Source organism: Aegilops tauschii, chromosome 1 (genome assembly GCF_002575655.3).
Source record: "Aegilops tauschii subsp. strangulata cultivar AL8/78 chromosome 1, Aet v6.0, whole genome shotgun sequence".
Taxonomy (NCBI): Eukaryota; Viridiplantae; Streptophyta; class Magnoliopsida; order Poales; family Poaceae; genus Aegilops; species Aegilops tauschii.
Genome location: NC_053035.3, coordinates 474,601,016 through 474,609,454, shown reverse-complemented (window position 1 = coordinate 474,609,454; position 8,439 = coordinate 474,601,016). Strand labels below are relative to the sequence as shown.

Genomic DNA, 8,439 nt, shown 5'->3' with positions numbered 1-8,439 from the left:
GTACACCGTCATGTCTTTCGGTTTAACCAATGCTCCAGCCACCTTCTCTCGTCTGATGAACTATATATTCATGGATTACCTCGACAAGTTCGTCGTGGTTTATCTGGATGATATCCTGGTATTCTCAAAGAACGAAGAAGAACATGCTGAACATCTTCGACTTGTGCTGGAAAAGCTACGAGAACATCAACTATATGCCAAGTTCTCCAAATGTGAATTCTGGCTACCGGAAGTAACCTATCTTGGGCATGTCATCTCTAAGGATGGTATTGCCGTCAACCCCGAGCGAGTTCAGGCTATTCTTGATTGGACTCCTCCCAAGAACGTTAAGCAAGTCAGAAGTTTTCTCGGTCTCGCCAGCTATTGCTGTCGATTCGTCGAGAACTTCTCTAAGATCGCCAGGCCTCTGACTAACCTATTGCATAAGGGTGTCAAGTTCCAATGGACAGACAAGTGTCAGGAAAGTTTCCAGGCACTCAAAGACAAGTTGACTTCTGCCCCAGTTCTAGCTCCACCTGATACTAAGAAGGACTTTGTCATTTACTGCGACGCTTCCCGTCAAGGATTAGGCTGTGTCCTAATGCAAGACCGCAAAGTGATTGCTTATGCCTCTCGACAATTGCGCCCTCACGAAGAGAACTACCCAGTTCACGACCTCGAACTTGCTGCTGTCATTCATGCGCTGAAGCAGTGGCGACATTACCTTCTCGGTAATCGTTGCGAGATCTTCACTGACCACCAAAGTCTGAAATATCTGTTTACTCAGCCAGATCTGAACCTCCGTCAACAAAGATGGATGGAGCTTGTTGCAGACTTTGACTTGGGTATTTCCTATACGCCAGGCAAGGCTAATGTAATGGCTGATGCCTTGAGCCGCAAGTCTTACTGCAACCACCTCCAGGTTCATAAAGTTCAGCCCTCGCTTGTTGAAGAATTCAGGAAGCTGAACCTCCATATTGTTCCTCCGGGTGCACTCGCTCCCCCTCCTAAGGAGTTTGGCAAAGTGAACCTCCACGTTGTTACCCAGGGTTCCCTCAATACCCTAGTTGCTAAACCAGATCTCGAGGACAGCATCAAAAGGCAACAGAAGTATGACTCTGAAGCCCACAAGATTAAGCGCTACCTCGCAGAAGGAAAGCCCTCATTCTTCACCATTGCTGAAGATGGCACCCTATACTTCAAGGGCCGCCTAGTGGTGCCATGTGCAGAGAAAAACCTGGATATGACACAGGAAGTTATGAAAGAAGCTCATGATACGCCTCTGTGTATCCATCCTGGTAGTACAAAGATGTACCAAGACATCCGTCAGAGATTCTGGTGGTCTAATATGAAGCAAGCCATTGCTCGTTATGTTGCTGAGTGTGACGTTTGCCGTCGTATCAAAGCAGAACATCAAAGGCCTGCTGGAACTCTGCAACCTATCTCTATTCCTGAATGGAAATGGGACCATGTTGAGATGGACTTCGTCACTGGATTTCCCAAATCACAGAAAGGTAATGATGCTATTCTTGTCGTCATTGACCGGCTTTCCAAAGTTGCACATTTCCTGGCAGTCAAAGAAACGATCACTGCTAGCCAGTTGGCAACGCTCTATATGTCCAGGATTGTTTCACTCCACGGTATTCCATTGGTTATCAGCTCAGACCGTGGCAGCTTATTCACTTCAAGATTCTGGGCAAGTTTCCAAGAAGCTATGGGAACTCATCTGTCATTCAGTACTGCGTTTCATCCTCAATCGCAAGGGCAAGTTGAACGCGTCAACCAAGTCCTCGAAGATATGCTTCGAGCTTGTGTTATTTCCTTCGGCAAGAAATGGGAGGAATCTCTCCCGTATGCTGAGTTCTCTTATAATAATAGCTATCAAGCTAGTCTGAAGATGGCCCCCTTCGAAGTGTTGTATGGACGAAAGTGCCGAACCCCTCTGAACTGGTCAGAAACTGGGGAACGTCCACTCTTCGGTCCGGATATTATCCAAGATGCCGAAGAACAAGTCCGCATTATTCGTGAGAATCTCAAGACTGCTCAGTCACGTCAGAAGAGTCAGTATGACCGTCATCATAAAGACATGGTCTATCAACCTGGCGAAAAGGCTTATCTTCGAGTCACACCTATGAAGGGTGCTCACCGCTTCGGGATCAAGGGCAAACTAGCTCCTTGCTATATTGGCCCATTCACTATTCTCGAAAGGCATGGAAAAGTGGCATACCAACTGGAGCTACCGCCGAACCTTTCTCAGGTTCACGATGTGTTCCATGTGTCACAGCTCCGCCGTTGCTTCAAGGATCCAATCCGAGCTGTGGACCATGAAGTGCTCGAATTGCAGCAAGACCTCTCCTATAAGGAGCATCCGGTCCGTATTCTCGACCAAGCTGAACGCCGCACGCGTCAGAAGGCGATCAAGTTTCTCAAAGTCCAGTGGTCGCACCATTCTGAAGATGAGGCCACTTGGGAACGAGAGGATCGTCTGCGTGAAGAATACCCCGCACTGTTTCCTTCTACCTCCTAAATCTCGGGACGAGATTTCTTGTAGTGGAGGAGATTTGTAACACCCTGAGGATCATGCTACAGTAACCCTCTGTGATTAAGCTAATCATGTTGCTAAACAGGGCTTGATCACATTTGGAACACATTTCTTTTCAAACTCCTAATTCAAACTTCAATTAAATTTAAAGTGGAAAATAAAAGTTTTCAAAAATTTAAACAAAAATGTTCGGGCCATGCCAGAAATTGCATTGATAATTATGGTGAAGAAAACACATTTTTATAAAATACCTAAATACTTTTAAATGAAATAAAACAGAAAAGAAAATAAATAAAAAAAAAGAAAATACAACAGAAAACAGAACAGACAAAGAAAAAGAAAAAAAAGAGGAGGCCCTCCCCCCACTGGACCCCTGGCCCGACTGGGCCGACCCCCGGCCCAGCCCACCTCTCCCACTCGCCCCCTTCCCTGTTCCCCCGACCGGGGTCGGAACAGGGGCAGTCCCCGCCGCACCCCCTCGCCGGCGACGGGGAGGATAAGGACGCCAGCTCCCCCCGCCTCCTCGGGCCTCTCTCCCACTCGCCCCCCGCTCACCTCTCGGCCCCTGCGCCTCTCTCTTTCCCCCCCAGATCCGCGCCGCTCTCTCCTTCCCCACGCCCGACGCGGTCGCCGCCGTTCCCGTCGTTCACACGGCCACCGTGCCCACCTCGCCGCCCCACGTTGTCTCCAAGGACCGCCGTCGCCCGCTGCTTCGTCTGATGCAGCCCGTTGGAGACCGGAGCCCCTACAACGAGCACACCGAGCTCGTCTTCAACTTCGGACGCCGGCGACCCCCTTCTTCCCCGGCGCCGACCTGTTGCTCCTAAGCCTCTCACCGGCCTCCGTGTGCCGCGCGGTGAGCCTCTCCCCCCTCCTCCCCTGTCTTTTCTCTCTCGCGCGCCCCCTAGCTGCTTCCCCACGCGCGCCCGAACGCCGCGCCGCGGAGCTCGCCGCCGGCGAGGCTCCGGTGACCTGTTGGTCACGGGCTCAAGCCCGTTGCACTCTCCACCTCGCGTAGATGCCCCCCAGCCCCTCCGCTTGCTCGATAGCCCGCCGTAGCCTCGTTTCCGTCGGGCACCCGTGCGCGCCGCCGCCTCCGCCGCTCGCCGGCGCCGATTCCGGCCAAGTCCGGCGAAGCCCCGGCCACCCTGGATGCGGCGCTGCGAGCCCTTTCGAATGGGCCTAGCCCCGCTCCTCCCCGAGCCCCGTAGCGCGATTCCGGCCAACTCCGGCGAGGGGCCGCCGCTGTTTTGGTCGCCGGAGTTGCTCCGGCGCCGGCGGCCGACGTGGCCGGCCTGGGGCCACCCCAGGGCCACTGCCAGTGGGCCCCGTGGGTCCCAGTTGACTGGGTTGACCCAGTCAACTGCTGACTGGGCAGGCCCAGCCACTGACATGCGGGCCCCGTCGCAAAATTAAAAAAAAAGAGAAAAAGAAAAATGTTTTATAAATAAAAATAATTAGATTAACTAATCACTCACTGACATATGGGGCCCACCCCTCTAATTAGACTGTTAGTTTAGTTTAAATTAATATTAGACTAACAGAGGCTGACATGTGGGTCCCACTGGACCCACCTGTCTGGTTTGACTGGTCAGCCGACCTGTTGACCTGCTGACGTCAGCATTGCCTCATGCTGACATCATAATTCATTTTTGCTTAATTTAAATAATTCCAGAAATTCAAATAAACTTTGAAAATTCATATCTTTTAAACCGTAACTCGGATGAAAATGTTTTCTATATGAAAGTTGCTCAGAACGACGAGACGAATCCGAATACGCAGTCCGTTCGTCCACCACAACCCCCTAACCTATCGAACTAGCAACTTTCCCCCTCCGGTCCGTCTGTCCGAAAACGCGAAACATCGGGAATACCTCCCGGATGTTCCCCCCCTTCGCCGGTACCACCTACTGTCGCGTTAGGGCACACCTAGCACCGCTCATTGTCATGTCACGCATCGTCATGCTTATGTTTGCATTGTATTTACTGTTTCTTCCCCCCTTCTCTCCGGTAGACTACGAGACCGACACTGCTGCTGTCCAGTTCGACTACGGAGTTGACGACCCCTCCTACTTGCCAGAGCAACCAGGCAAGCCCCCCCCTTGATCACCAGATATCGCCTACTCTTCTCTATTCTGCTTGCATTAGAGTAGTGTAGCATGTTACTGCTTTCCGATATCCTATCCTGATGCATAGCCTATCCTTGCTACTACTGTTGTTACCTTTACCTGCAATCCTACATGCTTAGTATAGGATGCTAGATTTCCATCAGTGGCCCTACATTCTTGTCCGTCTGCTGTGCTATACTATCGGGCCGTGATCACCTGGGCGGTGATCACGGGTATATACTTATATACTTTATACATGACACATGTGATGACTAAAGACGGGTCGGCTCGTAGGAGTACCCGCAAGTGGATCTTTGTGGCGGAGCGACAGGGCAGGTTGAGACCACCCAGGTGAGAGGTGGGCCTGGCCCTGGTCGGCGTTCGCGGTTACTTAACACGCTTAACGAGATCTTGGTATTTGATCTGAGTCTGGCCATTTGGTCTATACGCACTAGCCATCTACGCGGGAGTAGTTATGGGTATCCCGGCGTCGTGGTATCAGCCGAAGCCTTCTTGACGTCAGCGACTGAGTGGCGCGCGCCGGATTGGACTGGAACGCCACTAGGCTAGGTCTGCTTCCGGCCGCGTACGCAACGTGCAGGTGTGCATAGGGCGATGGGCCCAGACCCCTGCGCGCATAGGGTTAGACCGGCGTGCTGACCTCTCTGTTGTGCTTAGGTGGGGCTGCGACACGTTGATCTTACGAGGCCGGGCATGACCCAGGAAAGTGTGTCCGGCCAAATGGGATCGAGCGTGTTGGGTTATGTGGTGCACCCCTGCAGGGAAGTTTATCTATTCGAATAGCCGTGTCCCTCGGTAAAAGGACGACCCGGAGTTGTACCTTGACCTTATGACAACTAGAACTGGATACTGAATAAAATACACCCTTCCAAGTGCCAGATACAACCCGGTGATCGCTCTCTAACAGGGCGACGAGGAGGGGATCGCCGGGTAGGATTATGCTATGCGATGCTACTTGGAGGACTTCAATCTACTCTCTTCTACATGCTGCAAGATGGAGATGGCCAGAAGCGTAGTCTTCGACAGGACTAGCTATCCCCCCTTTATTCTGGCATTCTGCAGTTCAGTCCATTGATATGCCCCTTTACACATATACCCATGCATATGTAGTGTAGCTCCTTGCTTGCGAGTACTTTGGATGAGTACTCACGGTTGCTTCTCTCCCTCTTTTCCCCCTATTCTTTTCTATCTGGTTGTCACAACCAGATGTTGGAGCCCAGGAGCCAGACGCCACCGTCGACGACGACTCCTACGACACTGGAGGTGCCTACTACTACGTGCAGGCCGCTGACGACGACCAGGAGTAGTTAGGAGGATCCCAGGCAGGAGGCCTGCGCCTCGTTCGATCTGTATCCCAGTTTGTGCTAGCCTTCTTAAGGCAAACTTGTTTAACTTATGTCTGTACTCAGATATTGTTGCTTCCGCTGACTCGTCTGTGATCGAGCACTTGTATTCGAGCCCTCGAGGCCCCTGGCTTGTATTATGATGCTTGTATGACTTATTTATGTTGTAGGGTTGTGTTGTGATATCTTCCCGTGAGTCCCTGACCTTGATCGTACACATTTGCGTGCATGATTAGTGTACGGTCAAATCGGGGGCGTCACAAGGATCTAGGGGTGTTGCTTCCTCGGGTCTTGGATCGATGACGACTCCGTTGCCGGAGTTGGAGGAGAGGGCACCTGTGACCGGCAAAACAACGAATTGGAATTTTGCTAATGCTTGGGCGAGGTCTGGTAATTGGGCTAACCCGGGATCTCACCTTCTAGCTAGCCATGAAGGCTAAAATAGGCATCACTACTCCAACAACCGCAAAAAAAAAAAAGTCGCGCGGCATATTTATGTCCACAATATACACACATATTATAACAAATACATGTCAAACTCATTTGAATTCAACAACAATCAATTATTTCATGCCCACCACTCCTCCATGAGATTAAATCATAGAGAATAAAAAGATAGTTCTTGCGTCTCCCCAATTGTACAATCTGTGAACATGATTCTAGAATCTGCAAACTGAACAATAATTTCAACAATCTTTGAAACATACTAATCTTTGAACAAAAATACAAAGGCTAATCTCTGAATTACCAATTCACTTTCTGTGAAGAAAACACACTAATCGCTGAACTATGCACCAACGACAACAAGAATATCATTTGTACTGGCAACACCTGTGTTTTTCAAAAGCTCAAAAATCGTATATCCATTTCTGAGTCCAGGCTCATCTACACCCGATCAAGAAAAAACTCACAAAAGTTCAAAAAAAAATAATCTTTTGCATGGTAGATAATTTGGTGTGTGAGGTGCGCTTGAATTTCAGATCATTTGAACATATGAGTAGCTCTGGAAAAAAAGGACAAATTGGGTCAGAACAATACATGAATAGTAAATTTTTTGCAGACACCAAATTTGTCTTTTCTGCCGAGAGCTACTTAGGTGTCCAAATGATCTGAAATTTGAAGCGGACCTCACGCAGCAAATTATCTAGCATGCCAAAAATAATAGGATTTTTTTTGGATTTTTCCAGTATTTATTTTGAATTTTTTTCAACGTGGGTGCAGATGAGGCTGGGCACCAAATCGCCGCTCTCCCTAAAAAGGCACTATTGCTCTATAGTAGGGCAGCTGTTGGAGATGCTTCTATCATAGGGCTAGATGCATCATATATTCATGTGATAGACGTTTCCACAGCCAACAAGAACATGTATACCTCTGGCAGTTGCTCAAAAACTGTCTCATATTTCGGGTAACTTGAGAAATACGAATTTCTTGTTCTTGGCGAGATGCACTATTTGCTTCAGCCGACGAAGCCTCTGGTCCACTATCTAGTAAATACGTATGCGGTATCACTTTTCCGCATGCAGCTTAAATTTTGCAATAGAGAACTATGAACTCTCAAGAACTAGATCTGCTAGCTTGAACAACTGGGTGCGGAAAAGTGATACCGCATATTTTATCCATCTGAGCTCTTAGAGCTTAAAACTAGGTTTAATGTGCTTGACGGGGATGAATTTGGCATTTCATCGATCGAACCTTCCGACGAAACCAAAAGCAGAAGAACCGAGTCTTGTGTCGGATCGCCAATTCGGAAGTGCGCTAAACTTTGAAAATTCAACAATGTTTCAAATTAGCCAAATGAAAGTTCATCAAAGTCGTTGTAGTATAGTGGTAAGTATTCCCGCCTGTCACGCGGGTGACCCGGGTTCGATCCCCGGCAACGGCGCTTCTATTTTTTTTGCACTTCTACAGGATTTTTCCTTTTTGCAAGTACTTCTGCAGCATTTTCATCCATCCTAGCCAAGCCATGTTATCCCTGTTTTGTCAGTACGTAAAAATAGGTCATGGAAATGCAACCTGTGGGCACAAATAATTTTGTCCATAAACAACCGCGGACGTGCCCGCCGGGCGTGTTCGCGGGCACTGACTGGTCAAGTCTCATATGTTAGCTTCGACATTCACGTCTCATATCCGAAACCCCAAACCGATGCAATCCATGCAACACTATGTATAAATATGACCAACGCGCGGTTCACCGGGTCACCATTTCATCGGCGGACAAGCCAGGAGGAAAGTTGGAAGTTTTAACTGCATGAAGCTTTATTCTGATGCAGGCACTCTCTGCTAACCCAAACTAGTACTAACATGAAACATGTTAATATAGACGTAGTTCTCCCAAAATCTGAAACCAGCCACATTGGTAACCAGTATCTACTGGTCGATACTATGGCAGCGACTACAGGGCTCTAGTACCTTGAACTGGACATGCTTTGGAACTCTCCACGCGATGC

General features: G+C 49.1%; 1 non-coding gene across 1 annotated transcript; it reads left to right on the top strand.

Moving 5' to 3' along the window:
• The first annotated feature begins 7,802 nt into the window (after window positions 1-7,802).
• Window positions 7,803-7,874, top strand: TRNAD-GUC (transfer RNA aspartic acid (anticodon GUC)). The gene has a single exon. It is a non-coding gene; the product is annotated as a tRNA-Asp (tRNA).
• Window positions 7,875-8,439: the final 565 nt, after the last annotated feature.